This window comes from Erinaceus europaeus, unplaced genomic scaffold (assembly GCF_950295315.1).
Source record: "Erinaceus europaeus unplaced genomic scaffold, mEriEur2.1 scaffold_687, whole genome shotgun sequence".
In the NCBI taxonomy this organism is placed as follows: domain Eukaryota; kingdom Metazoa; phylum Chordata; class Mammalia; order Eulipotyphla; family Erinaceidae; genus Erinaceus; species Erinaceus europaeus.
In genome coordinates, this window is record NW_026647305.1 from 51,618 (window position 1) to 69,113 (window position 17,496).

General features: G+C 44.1%; 1 long non-coding RNA gene and 1 other non-coding gene across 2 annotated transcripts; one reads left to right on the top strand and one right to left on the bottom strand.

Moving 5' to 3' along the window:
• Positions 1–8,958: 8,958 nt before the first annotated feature.
• LOC132536290 (small nucleolar RNA SNORA70) lies at positions 8,959–9,092 on the bottom strand. The gene has a single exon (XR_009547931.1). It is a non-coding gene; the product is annotated as a small nucleolar RNA SNORA70 (small nucleolar RNA).
• Positions 9,093–9,378: 286 nt separating this feature from the next.
• On the top strand, positions 9,379–15,119 carry LOC132536288 (uncharacterized). Its single transcript, XR_009547930.1, has 3 exons — positions 9,379–9,472; positions 9,971–10,909; positions 14,392–15,119. It is a non-coding gene; the product is annotated as an uncharacterized LOC132536288 (long non-coding RNA).
• Positions 15,120–17,496: the final 2,377 nt, after the last annotated feature.

The following is a 17,496-nucleotide window of genomic DNA, read 5'->3' on the forward strand; positions in this document are numbered from 1 at the left end:
AGGATATAGTATTCTTGGCTGAAAGCCTTTCTCATTGAGCACTCGATAGATATCTTGCCATTCTCTTCTGGCCTGTAGTGTTTGTGTGGAGAAGTCTGCTGCTAATCTTATGGGTTTTCCTTTGTAGGTGACTCTTTGTTTTTCTCTTGCAGCCTTGAGGATCCTTTCTTTATCCTTATTCCTTTCCATTCTAAGTATGATATGTCTTGGTGTCTTTAGGTCTGGGTTCATTCTGTTTGGGACCCTCTGGGCTTCTTGAATCTTTATGTGTTTGGTGTTGTTAGACTAGAGAAGTTTTCAGCTACTATGGCCTGGAAAATGCTTTCTTCCTCTCCTTCTCTTTCTTCCTCTGGTAAGCCAATAATGCGTATATTGTTTCTTTTGAAGTCATCCCATAGGACTCTGTTGTTGTTTTCAGCATCTCTTAATCTCTTTTTGAGATCTCTTACTTCTTTTTTAGTTGTCTCTAATTCATCCTCAATCTTGCTAATTCTGTTTTCAGCCTCACAGATTCTATTCTCTCTGCCCTCTACTGCTTTCTGGAGTTCATCTATTTTGTTGCCCTGCTCTGATACTGTTTTAGCTTGTTCAGCTAGTTGCCTTCTTAGCTCAGCGATTTCAGCTTTCAGCTCTCTAATAACCATGAGATAATTAGTATTTTCTTCCATATTCTCATTTGATGTTCCTTCATTTCTGATTACAATTTTTTCAAATTCTTTACTGACTCCTGTTATTATTTCCTTAGCTAATGTTTGGATGTTGAACTCGTTATTTTTTGCTTCACCCTCTGGAGGACTTTTAGCTGGACTCTTGTCCTGGTTCGATTCTCCAATATTTTTTCTTGTTGTTTTAACCATTTCATATGTTATGAGTTCCCTTTATCAGTACTTTTCAAATTATTGATCACTATTGCCTGGATTGACTTGTGTCTAAGTAAGTTAATTAAAGGGTTCACAGTGTTATAAGTTAACAGTTATTTCAATCCCTGAGTTGGAGCTCAATGGTTTAAAAGCCTTTCTTTTTTTTTTTTTTTCCTTCCCTGTAGGCTATGGGAGCCTGAGTGCTTTTAAACTATCCGTAGGCTTCTTAGCTTAATCACTGACTCCTGACTAAGAGATAAAGCAGGGTGTGGCAGAGATAATCCAGTGGTTATGCAAAGAGACTTTCACTGCCCCTCAGCTATGCCACCGAGGTATAAGTCTTATGAGTTTCCTGGTTACATCTCTGTCCTCTGGTGTCCCTTCCTGTCGCTGCTCCAGATTCTGAGGGTAGTAGCAATGGAGACTCAGAGTTGCACTTGGTGAGTCTTTGGGGAGTCCTCTCCTCTCTTCAGCTGTCTCCTTGTTGGTGGAGCAGACTGGAGGTAGTGTCTCAACTGATAAACTGCTGAACTGTTAGCAGTCACTTAATCTCTCCTTAGGCCCCTCTCTCTTCTCTGTCACCAGCCACATGTGTTTGTACTCACCGGCGATCTACTGGGTTCCTGTGGTCATTCTGGTCCTGTCTTGTTTCAGTACCAGGTGGTCTCTTTGGTATTTCTAGTTGATCCGGGAAAGGAGAGGAGAGGAGAGAAAGCGATCTGCTGCTCGTAGCTCTGCTTCCGGAAGTCCTGTCCTACACACTTTTTGCACACACAGCATTTTTATTTATTTTTTTTAACCAAGACACTGCTCAGCTCTGGCTTATGGTGACACCTCAGACATGAAAGTTTATTGTTTAAACTGCTATGTTATCTGCCTAATCCAGTCCCTCTCCTTAATTCTTACAGTTCCCATTAGTGCCCCTTATGACCTTACTGCTCCTGCCAGGTCTCCAGAGCTGCTGTTAGTTGGTGACTTGCTGATAATTATCAGCTGGTTTGTTCTGTGCTGTGCACTTGAAGAATTTGGGTCAGCATACTTGTAGCTCGTACCCCTCTTCTTCTCCTTCTTCCCCTCCTCCCCTACTCTCTCAGCTTTCTTCAGTGATGGCAGCCGTCCTAGGTCCTCCAGAGCTGGAGTAGCCCCCTCACTCTGCAGTTCTGTTGTGTGTGTTCTTAGCTCCATGAGCCGCCAACCACAATCAGGTTAGCAGTGTCACTTCTGGCTTGTCCACTGCCTTAGGAAGTGGCTCTTGGGCAGTTCTTGTTTGTTTCTTGGGTGTGTGAATGAAGGCAATTGCTCACTTTGTGTGCCTTTGATACATGGGAACATTGGAATTGTCACTGCAACACAGATGTAGTGTATTTACACTTACCTTTGGCAGTTGATAAATTCAGAACAAGATGCTTTTTCATGTTTTTGGCATTTAGTAAATCCAGAACAACATGCGTTAACATAAAAGATTTATCTATTAATGAGAGAGAAATAGGAAAGGGGGGGAAGGAGGAAGAACATACACCAGAGCATCAGTCTGGGACATGGCCTGCCAGGGGTCAAACTTGGACTCTCATGTTTGAAATCACAATGTAATATCCACTGAGCCATGATTTTTTTTTTTTAACATGTCCCCCCCCCCCTTAAGTTTACAGAGAAAAACCAAGTTAGAAGGTTTGTTGAATCTATGAAGTTATACTTGCCTCTGTCCATGGTACTCCTTTTGAACCCAGTGCCTCACACAGGCAAGGCATGTACTCTACTGCTGAGTCACCCACCCTCTCCCTGTTTCTCAGGATAAGTTGATTTTTTAAAAATTATCTTTTATTTATTTACTGGATAGAGACAGCCAGAAATCGAGAGGAAAGTGGTAGAGAGAGAGACTTGCAACACTGCTTTACCATTTGCAAAGCTTACCCCCTGCAGGTGGGGACTAGGGGCTCAAACTCAGGTCCTTGTGCATTGTAACATGTGCACTCAACCAGGTGCACCACCACCTGACCCCAGGACAACTTAATTTTATTTATTTGTTTTGATATTTATTTATTTATTCCCTTTTGTTGCCCTTGTTTTACTGTTGTAGTTATTGTTGTTGATGTTGTCGGATAGGACAGAGAGAAATGGAGAGAGAAGGAGAGAGAGGAGGAGAGAGATAAGATACCTGAAGACCTGCTTCACCGCTTGTGAAGGGACACCCTTGCAGGTGGGGAGCCAGGGCGTCGAACTAGGATCCTTAAGCCGGTCCTTGGACTTTATGCCACGTACACTTAATCTGGTACGCTACCGCCTGACTCCTGACAAGTTAATTTTAATTGCATTTTTGGTTTATATTTTTCTACCTGAAGACATGTGAAATTCACTTTAAGACAGGCCATTATTCATTCATTCTAGAAATATAACACCTGAAAAAAAAGTTAAACTGGGGTCATAGAACCTGTGGGAAAAGAGAGGGTTTGACTTGGAGATCTTTCTGGGGTTTGTAACGTCAGTGTTGAGGCTGATTGTATGAGATCATTTGACTTTTCTGTTATTATTTATTTATTTTAATTTTTTAGATAGAGGAAGAGAGCAAAAGAGACCATTGTACTGAAACTTCCTTCAATTTAGTGGAGGCGAGGTACTACTCAAGTGAGCTGTTTTGTTGGCCCCCATTTGCCTTTTCTGTATGCTGGCCTCCACTTGTCTTGCAGGGATCTTGACCCTGGCCACTGAGGACTAGGCCAGCCTGGGGTGCCCCTCTTTGCAGTAATAAACAGCCATTCTCAGAAGACCCTTGATAAGTAGTAAGAATCACTCATTTTAGTAACTCACCCTGAGCCCATCTCTTTAACACTGATACAGTAGAAAGTTTGTGAAGGGTGGCTGGGAGGCGAAGCCCTCAACAGTTATTGGAGCTATTGGCTGAAATTGGTGTGCTTTTTCATGGAACTCCATAAAAGAGCAGTTAACAAACTATGGGTATTTAAAAAAAAATTATTATTATTATTTTTTAGAGATAGAAATGAGAGGGGAGGGAGAGGTAGAGAGGGACGGAGACAGACACCTGCAGCCCTGCTTCAACACTCGTGAAGCTTTCCCTCTACAGGTGGGGACCAGGGGCATGAACCTGGTTCCTTGTGCACTGTAATGTGTGCATTTAACCAGGTGCGCAACCACCTGGCCCTCAAGCTATGGCTACTTTTTACCAAGCAGTTGGCTGCTCACTGCAAGGAAGGTAACTGACATTATTACATGTGATAAGAGTTCAAGTGATGTATTGTTATGTGAAAAACTGAGAAATGTTATGCATGTACAAACTATTGTATTCACTGTCAAATGTAAAACATTAATCCCCCAATAAAGAAAAAAAAAGAGTTCAAATGAAATTAGAAGATTGGAGTATTTTTTACCTATCATAGAAAGCCTAATGGCTTCCTAATACACAGACTTCTCTGATGAAGTCAGTGTAGTGTTATGTGTAATACCTGCAAATGCCATCCTTTTGATTTCATATATGTATAATTACATTTAGAAGATAGCTTAGCAAACCGGTGTTTTCCAAAGGACCAGTGAGTGCATGATACTACCAAGTCACAGTTAGATGAAAGAGCTTTTCACAGTGCAGGACAATGGACTTTTTTAAAATATATATTTTATTATCTTTATTTACTTATTGGTTATAGCAGCCAGAAATCGAAAGGGAAGGAGAAGATAGAGGAGAGAGACAGAGAGACACCTGCAGTCCTGCTTCACCACTTGTGAAGTTTTTCCCCTGCAGGTAGGGACCAGGGGCTTGAACCTGGGTCCTTGTGCACTGTAACATGTCCGCCCAACCAGGTACACCACCACCTGGCTCCCAGACAATGGACTTCTAAGTATAAAAAGTTGATTAACAGTACCCCACAGTTCACAGTGTGCTGACTAGCCTCTAGTGAAAAGTGAAACACTTGTTTGAATTATTATTTTTTAATTTTGGTTTTATATTAAAGATAAATATGAATAATTACTCAAAAAAGGCTGTGCAAATGCTCTCCCCCTTCCTACAGCTCCTCTGTCTGAGGCAGGGATTTTCTCATGGTCAGTCCAGACCGTCATAACAGATGGAAAGCAGGAGCAGACAGGAGAATCCTGTTGTTTCCCTTTAAGTCTTGAGAGTGAAGAAATTTCTTTTTTTCACTTTAATAGAAAAACTTTCTTTTTAAAAAATATTTATTTATTATTCTCTTTTGTTGCCCTGGTTGTTTTGTTGTGGTGGTTGGATAGGACAGAGAGAAATGGAGAGAGTAGGGGAAGACAGAGGTGGAGAGAAAGACAGACCTGCTTCACCACCTGTGAAGCGACTCCCCTGCATGTGGGGAGCTGGGGGGCTTGAACTGGGATCCTAATGCTGGTCCTTGCACTTTGCTCCATGTGTGCTTAACCCACTGCGCTACCGCCCGCTCCCCAGAAAAACTATTTCTTAAAATGCAGAACTCTGTCTTACTTCTTCTTCTTCTTTTTTTTTTTTTTTAAGAATTTATTCATTATTCATGAGAGAGATAGGAGGAGAGAGAAAAAGAACCAGATATCACTCTGGTACATGTGCTGCCAGGGATCGAACTCGAGACCTCATGGTTGATTGTCCAGTGCTTTATCCACTGCGTCACCTCCCGGACCACATCTGTCTTACTTCTTAACCAAGATTTTATCGCTGCTGTTGTTTTGAAAACGGTTTTTTCATAGGAGATTTATTTATTTTTTGCTAATATGCAATATAGTGACATTCATTTTCCTAATATTTATTTTATTTATTCCCTTTTGTTGCCCTTGTTTTATTGTAGTTATTGTTGTTATTGATGTCATCGTTGTTGGATAGGACAGAGAGAAATAGAGAGAGGAGAAGAGAGACAGAGAGGGGAAGAGAAAGATACCTGCAGACCTGCTTCACTGCTTGTGAAACAACTCCTCTGCAAGTGGGGAGCCAGGGGCTCGAACTGGTATCCTTATGCCGGTCCATTAACGCTTTGCGCCACCGTGTTCATTTTTTTAAATGAGAGAGATACAGAGAGAAAGATACACACAGAAAGAGACCAGAGCACTACTCAGCTCTGGCTTATGGTGGTGCTGCAGATTGGACCTGGGACCTTTGGTGCCTCAGGCATGAAAGTCTGCATAACCACTATGCTGTCTCCCCAGCCTATAACATACTTTTAAATGAATAAAGATCTATGCAAACATTTTCTGTTTGAATTTTAAAAACAGTAACAATATATAGGCACACATTTAATTTTTTATGTGGGGGGTTGATGGTTTATAGTCAACAGTAAATACAGTAGTTGGTACATGTGTACAACCTCAATTTTCTGCATTAACTCTCTAACCTGCCTAGTTCCTACTCCACCATTATGCTCTAGAACCTGAACCTCCCCCTGCCCCAGTCCTCCCGCCCCAGTCCTTTACTTTGGTGCAATACACCAAACCCAATCCAAGTTCATCTTTGTGTTCTCCCATCTCTTCTTATTTCTCAACTTTTTTTTTTTTTAAGATTTTATTTATTTATTAATGAGAAACATAGGAGGAGAGAGAAAAAGCCAGACATCACTCTGGTACATGTGCTGCCGGGGATTGAACTCAGGACCTCATGCTTGAAAGTCTGATGCTTTATCTGCTGTGCCACCTCCCAGACCACATTTCTCAACTTCTGTTTACGAGTGGGATCATCCCATATTCACCCTTCTCTTTCTGGCTTATCTCCAAGCTCCATCCGAGATGAGGTGAAGAATGTGACCTCACCATCCTTTTTTTAAAAAAATAATTATTTATTTATTTATTTCCTTTTGTTGCCCTTGTTTTTTTCTTTTTATTGTTGTAGTTATTAATGTTGTCGTCATTGTTGGATAGGACAGAAAGTAATGGAGAGAGGAGGGGAAGACAGAGAGGGGGAGAGAGAGACACCTGTAGACCTGCTTCTCTGCCTGTGAAGCGACTCCCCTGCAGGTGGGGAGTCGGGGGCTCGAACCGGGATCCTCACATGGGTCCTTGCTCTTTGCGCCACATGCGCTTAACTCACTGCGCTACTGCCCGACCATTCTTTTTTTATGTAACCAGAGGACTGCTCAACTCTGGTTTATGGTAGTGTGGGGGATTGAACCTGGGACATCAGAGCCTCAGGCATGGGAGTGTGTTTTTATGACCCTTATGCTGTGTGCTCCACCTGACTTCATTCTTAATAGCGGAGTAGAATTCCATTGTGTATATATACCATAATTGCTCAGCCACTAATCAGTTGTTGGACACCTGGGTTGTTTCCAGGTTTGGGCTATTACAAATTGTGCTGCTATGAACATGGGTAAACACAGATCTTTTGGATGGGTGTGTTTGGTTCCTTGGGAACCAAATTCCCTAGGAGAAGAATTGCAGGGTCATATAGTCTTCTCCAGAAGGTCTTCAGACTGCTTTCCTCAGAGGTTGGACCAATTTACATTCCCACCACCAGCGCAGGAGGGTTTCTTTGTCCCCACGACCTGCCCAGCATTTGTTGTTGCTAGGTGCATATCTTCAAGTGCCAGCTCTTTGTAGGGCCACACTCCTTTCCAGAGGCTAAAGGAGTCCTGAGGCTGCTGATCTGAACCAGGGTAGTGATATTATGGTATCAAAGTCTCTCCTAAAGTTAGGCTTTATGCTTGAAGGGGTTTATGTAATTTGGAAAGTGTGCGTGTAAGTAGCAAATCCAATCAAACACATTAATCCCAGAGGGAAAAGATCTGGCCTCTGAGGCCTTGACTGTCTATTCCTAATTTTGTCTTAAACATTTGTGGAGGGACAGTCTTAAAGGGAGAAGTAGTGTGTCTGACTTTTCCTCAGGATAATTGAGGACTGTAGGGGGAAGTACTTCTTGTTTTTTACGTATTTTGTAGTATATAGAGCACCTGACTGATTATTTATAAAGATTTCTTTCTTGTTCATCTGCACATTCTCTTTTCCCTCTGATTTGGGTGGGGGGTTGGGGAGGGGTAGCAAACAATGCTTTTCACACACCCTAGTGGAACAAAGGTTTACTTTTCTGTTTACTTCATATTGGGTTTTAACTTACATTAAAAATATGTATTTTTTATATGACAGAGACAGAGAAATTGTGAGGGGAGGGAGAGAGAAAGAGAGACACCTGTAATAGTGCTCCACTGCCGGTGGAGCTTCCCCCCTGTAGGTGGAGACTGGAGGCTTGAACCTGGGTCCTTGTGCACTATGATGTGCGCGCTTAACTGGATGTGCCACCACCTGGCCCCTATTTTATTTTTCTTCATATCTTCATATCTATACTCCCAGGATTTGACTAAAGGGAAGTTTCTGTCTTTTTGGACAGAACTATTTAACTAGGTTCTACTTATCTGTTCTCTTCAATGGGCTTGCAAATTCTAGTTCTCTGGTTTCTATGGTGCATAGACTGGATACCCATAGGGGAAGATGGCAGCTCTTGGGGAAGAGGTTTTGAGGGTCCCAAGGACATTCCCAACCTTGAGTAATCCCCAGTTTTACACTCCCAGTTTTGTCATATGCATGTATGTAAGAGAGAGAGAGATAGGCAGAGAAAGAGTGAAACACAGCACTGAAACTCCCTTCAATGCATTGGGGGCTGGCTTTGAGTCACACATGGCAAAGCAATATACTATCCAAGTGAGCTCTTTTGTCGGTCCTTGTCATCTTTTTATCTTATTTTTTAAGGAACTCACCAATTAATTTTATTACTATTATTTTTAAGCGGGATCTTGATTTATTGTAATTGATTAAGGGACACCTCTGAGGCTCTCAGGACTGCGGTTGGGGATGTATTTGACTCTACAGCTGTCTGGGATGAGGCGCTTTTCAGCCACCATGTCTTCAAATTCATCTACGTTAAACTTGGTGAAGCCCCATTTCTTGGAGATGTGGCTCTTCTGGCGTCCAGGGAATTTGAACTTGGCCCTGCACAGGACCTCGATCACATGTTCTTTGTTCTGCAGCTTGGTGCGGATGGACATGATGACCTGGCCAATGTGGACTCTGGCCACGGTGCCCTGGGGCTTCCCAAAAGCACCTCACATCCCTGTCTGGAGCTTAAGGCTAGGGGCAGGAGGAGGTCAGGCATAAAATGAACACAGAGTAGGAAGGCTGTCTCCAGGGTCCCTTAGGGCAGCCTCTACAAGCAACAGGCTGCATATACTACCCAGGAGGCTACTGTTTGCAGCCACTGCACACCAGGCACCATGGGGAGGGCGGCATGGTCAGCTTAATTAGCTGCAGAGGTCCTTGTCATCTTTAAAGGACAGTTGACTTAGCGCTGGGTGATCTGAGGCCTTCTACCATATATGCACTAGAATACACTCAGGATATGCGGGCTGTGTCTTCTCTTTCTCTTAGCCTGGTTGCACTGCCCATGTCAGCTGGTGCATACTTCCATAGTGGAGTCTGATCTCTGTCTGGAGGGTGATGTTTTACTGTGGGTCTGCCTCCCATAGACTGGATTTCAGCCAAACCAGACCCTGCAGCAGGGCTTTCGTCAAGGGGTGGTAGAAGAAGTATTCTAAGAAGAATGTCTTCCTGGAAAAAGCTGATGAGGGGAAAAAAAAATTCAGTTGTTGTGATAGCCCCAACAGGAAGGCTCATGGGAGATGGTTCTCCTAGTGAGTGGCAAGTCCTTTATTAGGCAGCGGGGCTCTTGCTGTTCTTTCTAGTAGCCTTTTTCATTTAACCAGGGCTTTTAACCTTTATTGCCAAAGCTAAGCTTCATGCTCAGTTACAATAGCTTTCTCTCTTATCCCTGTTTTAATTGCCTTGTGGTTTTATTTTATGGGTGGTGGCCAGGACATTTTAAAATAGCAGAATTAAAAATAAATGTGAATTTGGGCTGAGAACAGCCCCTACTAGTGCTTTGCTGACTGTTGATGAGCAGCCTGTTGTGTTACCACTGTTGACAATAAGCTCAGCATCCCAGGTAGCCATATGCCTGCACCAAGTGGTAATGTTTGTGGTGTTTTTAGGGTGGGGCCATGTTGAAGCCCAGGCACAGACACAGAACATTGTATTCTTTTGTCCATGGCTTGTAGGGGCAGAACTGACCTTTGTGATTATTTCTGATGTGCAGCTCATTCCATGTGTGTCTTCTGCCTTTTGCCCAGCAGGGAAAAAACTGTGTCCCTGTCCTCGTTAGGGGCTTAATTCGTAACAGTGAACAAATTCCCATCACAGTGAACTCTTGGCACGTTGTTGGAGCATCATAAGTACTTTCACCAAAGCAGGAGGGGTGAGTGCTGATGGGTTCTGAGTGGAAGACATGGAGCAGCAGTAGGGCAGGCTTTGTTTGATGGAAGGGCCCCCACCTGGATGTGTGAACCCTGAGTTGTAGGCTGAGAGAGATCTAAGGAGTGGTGAAGAAGGTGCCTGGTATTTTTCAAGGTTTATGCAGTTGACCTAATCTGTATCCTTAATGAATTAATTAATTTATGTCTTATAGGAATAATACATCCATGATCTCTGTGCTTAGAGAAAGCTTGGGATCCAGGAAGATAGAGGGTAAAGAGCAGCTCTTTCCCTCCTGGGTGACCTGAGGTCTGGGACTTCTCGTTCCAGACACTCATTGCCTCCATTTTCTTTTACTTTTGGCATACTGATACTTTGCACTTGTGTGATTACCTTGCTTGTGGTGGACTCTGTTTTTCTATTTAACATTTAAAATAGGAGAAGAGCAACTCTGAGGACCTGTCACGTGTGGTGCTCCCATGTGGTGGCACACTTCACTGGGTGAGCTATCTCCTGGCCCTGTCACTCACATTTTAGAGGATAAAATTGGGAGCACTTAAGTACTGCATAGCAGTTGCCTTTTGTATTTTTTTCCTCTTGGCATCATTTTTCTGGAGCTCTTTTTCTCCATGGGTGGCTGGAGAGTGTTCCTTGGAGTAAGTAGAGGCTGTAGACTGGGTGGTGAGCGCTGCCTTCATGCACCTAGAGGAAGGACTGCTCTCGTCTGGCAGGCTGCTCACTGGTGACTGCAGTTACTGACCAGTGATCACACTCCAGCTGCATTATTAAGACTGGAGCACCTCCAGGACTTCTGAGAAATGGTAAATCTAATTTGCCAAAATGGCAACCACATGCATCAGCCTGTTCCAGTTTTCTTGGGCTTGTTGCCCTAGATTTTTCTGTGTAGACCTTCACTGTTAGCAGAATTTTAAATGACTTGATTCTGGCAACAATATCATCTTGAGTAAACAACTTGAATACCGTGTGGTGTCCTCACTGTGAAGAGTTAGGAGTCAGGATTCTATGGTGAACTCAGGGTATTAAGCCCTTGGCAGAGCATTTAGAAACCAGGAAAACACTCGAGTTGGGCAGTTAAAAACTTTCCACTAGTCCTTCATGAAGAGTCTGGTTCTAACCTATCAGTGTGGACCCAGGCTGTGAACAAATGGGCTTCCCACAGGCAGTCAGGTGATGCCTGGCTGCAGCAGACCTTGCTTTAAAGCAGTTATTTTCCCCTCTTGCAGGAAAGCCTAGCAGGCAGGCTAGAGACGTGTGACAACTCTGATGTGAGACTGGATTTCTTCCTCCTTGTTGCTAGTGCCTCTGCTCTTGCTCTTCTCTGCATTCAGCAGTGGGAGGGCCCATGGGCAAGTGCTGGCTCTTGTGCCCAGTTGGCAAGAACTTGGTCTCGTGGTCACAGCCTGCTGTAGGGGAGAGTGGAGAGAAAAAGAACTTTTATTCCAGAAATAGCCTGAGCATTTAGTATAGTTCTTTAAAAAAAACTGGAAAGGTGGCGGGAGGGATGTGTCCACGTGGCAAATCTGTATTGGAAGCAGTCTTGAAAAGGTCTAGTAAGGTCTGGACTGTTGTCTGTTCTTCAAAGCACTTGTACCAGTTACACTCACTCTCAAAGTGAAGGAGAATGTGCACTTGCTGACTAATTCAGTCCTGGTGCCTCTGGGCCCTTTGTCTCTCCTGTTTGTTTTCAATTCACTTCTCAAGGTCATTCAGTCTTTTTTGTTTGTTTGTTTAATTTTTTTATGTTTATTTATTTTCCCTTTTTTTGTTGCCCTTGTTATTCATTGTTGTTGTAGTTATTATTATTGTTGTTGTTGATGTCATCGTTGTTAGATAGGACAGAGAGAAATGGAGAGAGGAGGGAAAGACAGAGAGGAGGAGAGAAAGACAGACACCTGCAGACCTGCTTCACCACCTGTGAAGTAACTCCCTTGCAGGTGGGGAGCTGGGGGCTCGAACCTGGAACCGGTCCTTGCGCTTTGCGCCACGTGCGTTTAACCCGCTGCACTACTGCCCGACTCCCATTCAGTCATTTCTTAAATCATGTGAAGTGTATGAACTGGAAAGTAAAACAGATTTGCAATGATATGAAGGACTTGATTATACATCTGATCATATGTTTATGTAAAATGTTATATTTGGGGTTGAGGAGATTGTGCAGCAGTACTGCACCAGGCTTTTATGCCAGCGTCACTGGAGGTCCTAGGTTCAGTACCTAGCATCACAAATATGCCACATCTGAGCAGTGCTCTGATCCCTGCCTCTATTATGAAAATAAGTCTTAAAAAATAAGTTATTATTATGAAAATAAGTCTTAAAAAATTGGGCAGGTTGGGGTGTGTGGAACACTTGGTTAAGTGCATACATTACTATGAGCAAGGATCCTGGTTCAAACTCCCCCCTTCCCACCTGCAGGGGAGAGAAGCTTCAAAAGCAGTGAAGCAAATACTGTAGGTGTCTCTTGCCATCTCTATCTCCACCTTTCCTCTTAATTTCTCTCTGTCCTATCAAATAAGGGGAAATGAAAGGGAGGGAGGGAGAGAGGAATGGCTGCCAGGAGCAGTGATTCTTTGTGGAGGCACTGAGCTTCAGCTATAATCCTAGTGGCATTAAAAAATAAAATCAAGGGGCCAATCGGCGGCACACCTGGTTAAGTGCTCACATTACAGTGCACAAGGACCCAGGTTCAAGCCTGTGGTCCCCACCTGCAAGGGGAAAACTTCATGATTGGTGAAGCAGGGCTGCAGGTGTCACTCTGTCTCTTTCCTTCCCTATCTCCCCCTCCCCTCTCAATTTCTCTGTTTCTATCCAATAATAAATAAATATTTAAAAAATTAAATAAGTTAAAGTTGAAACAACTTTAACATAAAAGGAAAGTAAAGGTTGTATGAGTCTTAAGACAGAAGCTTGGTTCCTCCTAGAATTTTTCCCCAAGGAATTCAGGAGTTGTGACCTCTATAATCTAGCATTTATATCCAAACAAACAAGAGAGGAGAGAAAGCGCATTATTTACAGGATTTAAAAACACCTGTGAAAACTGTAATTTCACTGCATGTCACTCGGAACTCACACATTGAAGGGAGCTGAAGCTGAGAATCTCAGGCTAGAGTTCACCTCACTGCTCATAAGGTTGCATCAGAGATAGTCGCCCAGAAAGGGAGTCAAGTGCCTGGTGTCTACTTCCAGGGAGCATGCCGTCTAGCTGAGGTATCAAGAAAAAAGTTGCTTGCTATTCATCCATAAATACATATTTGTAAATAATTAAAATACTGAGTACTACTGTGACACTGATTGCTGACTCTAGGATGACATTCTGTTTTCAAGTATCATGTTTTTTTTTTTAATATTTTATTTATTTATTCCCTTTTGTTACCCTTGTTTTATTGTAGTTATTATTGTTGTTGTTATTGATGTTGTTGTTGTTGGATAGGACAGAGAGAAATGAAGAGCGGATGGGGAAGACAGAGCGGGGGAGAGAAAGACAGACATCTGCAGACCTGCTTCACCGCTTGTGAAGTGACTCCCCTGTAGGTGGGGAGCCAGAGCTCGAACCGGGATCCTTAAATTAGTCCCTGCGCTTTGCACCAACTGCGCTTAACCCACTGCGCTACAGCCTGACTCCCTCAAGTATCATGTTTAGAGGCTTGTATGAATTGAATTTTTGGAGAAGAAGGTCCTTCTAGCCCTGATCAAAGTGTTTGAGGAGTAGGAGGAAGTAACTATTACAGATGAAGTGCTAGGGCCACAGTGGCAGGGAGAAAGGTGCCACACGGAGCAACCCCTCTGCACAGGCACGAGAGAGTGGCTTGACTAGCAGGCTGAGAGGATGGAGGTCACCCGGTGGTTGGTTTGGGAGGTGAGGTATGTTAGTGTTGGAAATCAGCAGTGTGATAGTTCTGGGGTGTGGTGTATGTGTGGCAGGAACATGCCTAGGGTGGGATGTGTCTGTAGGCAGTAGGGGCCACCTGGAGGCTGACCTGGGGGCACCTGAGCAAGCTGCTTTAGGGAGACAACTCTGAGGTAGTGTGAGGAAGAGATTGATGTGATCAGCTCTCAGGTCGGGGCTGCTTTATGTGGGCTGAAGAGAGGGGCAGTATGGGATAGTTTTGAGCTGCCTCTTAGTCCTCAGCACTAGCTAGTGGTTAGCTAGCTAGTGGTTTGGGGCAAGAAGAAACTCTTGTCCAGAAGCCTGCAGCTTCCTTCTTATAGACAAGGTTCCTAGCTGTGTCAGTTCCACCCATGGTCACGACTGATTCCATTCCCCTGTCTTATGCTTGTTTTGTAGGTGACAGATTGCTATTATCCCCAAGTCTAATTCTGTGGGGTGATTTGCCACTGCCTCCGGTTCTGGATGATGTCCGAACAGGACCTGGCGGATGTGGTGCAGATCGCTGTGGAAGACTTGAGTCCTGACCATCCAGGTACAGAGCCTTGGGACAGTAGGTGAACTCTTATTCTTTTTATTCTTTAACCATCCAAAGGCACGGTCACAACTTTGTTTTGTGTGAAACAGGGGAAACATGTTGCATGCCTTCTTCCACAGCCAGCTCCAAATCCATCTCCAGATGAGTCTTCTGCACTTTCTCTAATGTGTCCTAGCATGTGTCTCTGCCTCCCTTTCCCACCCCAGAGGTCTGTATCACATCTGCACTCCTTCAGCTCTCTGCATACACTTTCCCTTGTTAAGTTTCTATTGTAACTGCTATGGCAATCTTAGTATGTTGATATGTATAAATTCACCTTTTTTTTTTTTTTTTTTTTTGGTGTTCACTTGGATTCACTGCTCCAAGCTTTTTTTTTTTTTAAATGAACATTTTTTTTTAGTTGTTATGTTGTCATAGTTGTTGTTGTTGGATAGGACAGAGAGAAATGGAGAGAGGAGGATAAGACAGAGGGGGGAGAGAAAGATAGACCCTGCAGACGTGCTTCACCTCTTGCGAAGTGACCCCTGCAGGTAGGGAGCTGGGGCCTCAAATCCGGATCTTTACTCCAGTCCTTGCTCTTTGTGCCATGTGCGCTTAACCCGCTGTGCTACCGCCCAGCTCCCTGCCCCCCCCCCCCCAACCCCACCCCCCGATAGAAAGAGACAAAGAATAGTCTGGGAGGTGGCACAGTGGATAAGACATTAAACTCTCAAGCATGAGTCCTGAGTTCAGTCCCCAGCAGCACATGTACCAGTGATAACAGATTCTTTCTCTCCTCCTATCTTTCTCATTAATAAATGAATAAAATCTTAAAAGAAGAAGGAAAGAGACAGAGGGAAAAGAGGGGCTGGGTGGTGGTACAGCTGGTTGAGTGCACATGTTACAATGTGCAAGGATCTAGGTTTGAGCCCCTGGTCCCTGCCTGCAGGGGGAAAACTGTTCGAGTGGTGAAGCAGTTCTGCAGATGTCTCTCTGTATGTCTCCCTCCCTCCCTCTCTGTCTCCTCCTACTCTCTCTATTTCTGGCTGTCTATCCAACAAATAAAGATAATGAGGGGTCAGGCGGTAGTGCAGCGGGTTAAGCATACGTGGTGCAAAGTGCAAGGACTGGCGGAAGGATCCCAGTTCGAGCCCCCAGATCCCCACCTGCAGGGGAGTCACTTCACAGGCAGTGAAGCAGGTCTGCAGGTGTCTAACTTTCTCCCCCTCTCTGTCTTCCTCTCCTCTCTCCATTTCTCTCTGTCCTATCCAACAACGAACGACATCAACAACAACTATAATAATAACCACAACAAGGCTACAATAACAAGGGCAACAAAAGGGGGGGGGATGGCCCTCCAGGAGCAGTGGATTCATGGTGCAGGCCACTGAGCCCCAGCAATAACCCTGGAGGCAAAAAAAAAAAAGATAATGAGAGAGACACACACACACACACACCACACACACACACACACACACACACACACACACACACACACAACAGTACTGAAGCTTCCTCTAAGTGTGGTGGAAGCCAAACTCCAGCCTGAGTCAGGCACATGGCAAAGCAGGCACACTATCCAGGGAAACTATTTTGGTTGGCTTTAAGTTGACTTTTTTTTTTTTTTAATTTTTTATTAAGAAAGGATTAACGAACAAAACCATAAGGTAGGAGGGGTACAACTCCACACAATTCCCACCACCCAATCTCCTTAACCCACCCCCCTCCCATGATAGCTTTCCCATTCTCTAGCCCTCTGGGAGCATGGACCCAGGGTCATTGAGGGTTGCAGAAGGTAGAAGGTCTGGCTTCTGTAATTGCTTCCCCGCTGAACATGGGCGTTGACTGGTCGGTCCATACTCCCAGTCTGCCTCTCTCTTTCCCTAGTAAGGTGTGTCTCTGGGGAAGCTGAGCTCCAGGACACATTGGTGGGGTCTTCAATCCAGGGAATCCTGGCCAGCATCCTGGTGGCATCTGGAACCTGGTGATTGAAAAGAGAGTTAACATACGAAGCCAAACAAATTGTTGAGCAGTCATGGATCCCAAGCTTGGAATAGTGGAGAGGAAGTGTTAGGGAGGTACTCACTGCAAACTCTAGTGTACTTCTGCTTTCAGGTATATATTTTGCAGTAGTTTATGGATACGTGTGAACATAAGCTCTCTCTCACAGAAACTGGTGTATATCTAGGTTATGGGACTTTGTTAGAAGGTGAACCACCTGAGATGAAATTAGAGTGTACTATAAAAGGAAAGGTCTCACCCGAGTAAATGAAGCTGAAGGGTTGTCATTCCACATGTGAAGTCTTTGGACACAGTCTGAGGTGAAGCATATTGAGGTGGCAATTGTTGCGTTGGTTAGGTTGTGATCGGTGGATGCAATATTATTTGGTATGGATTGGGAGACGCATACGGGAAAGTGGGGCCCTATCCAAGGGTTCCAGGACTGGGGGAAGTAGGGGCTCTATAGTGGAGATATGAGGTTCCTGCTGTCTTAGGGTTCAAAAAGACAATCGATAGGTAATGTTATCATCACATTATTTGGTAATTGGGTTAACTTTGAAAAGTCCTTTTGTTATGGTTTGCTGTACAGTATCCAGTATCTTGTATATAGCTGTGCTATTGGATGCTTCTAAGTTGACTTATTTTTTAAAAAATAACCTAGTGGTGTTTCATTTCTGGGAGTAGCCTGTCCTATGTGAGCTTAACCGGGTACACCACTGCCTGGACTCACTGTGAGTAGCCTGTTATGAGAGGAAGGGGAATACCTCCCTCCCACTTCACTCCTTCCCCTCTCACCCCTGATTTTCTGGGGTTTAGGCTGATGGAATAGTCAAATTTACATCAGACAGATTCATAGAGGGAAAAAAAAAAAGACATATATGAGGACTCTGTAGACTTGTGGATTCCAAAGTCAACAAGGCAAAATGAGACTATCCTAAGCTAAAGGGTGGGATAGCGGTCTGGGCCTTCAGGAATCGAAAAGGGAA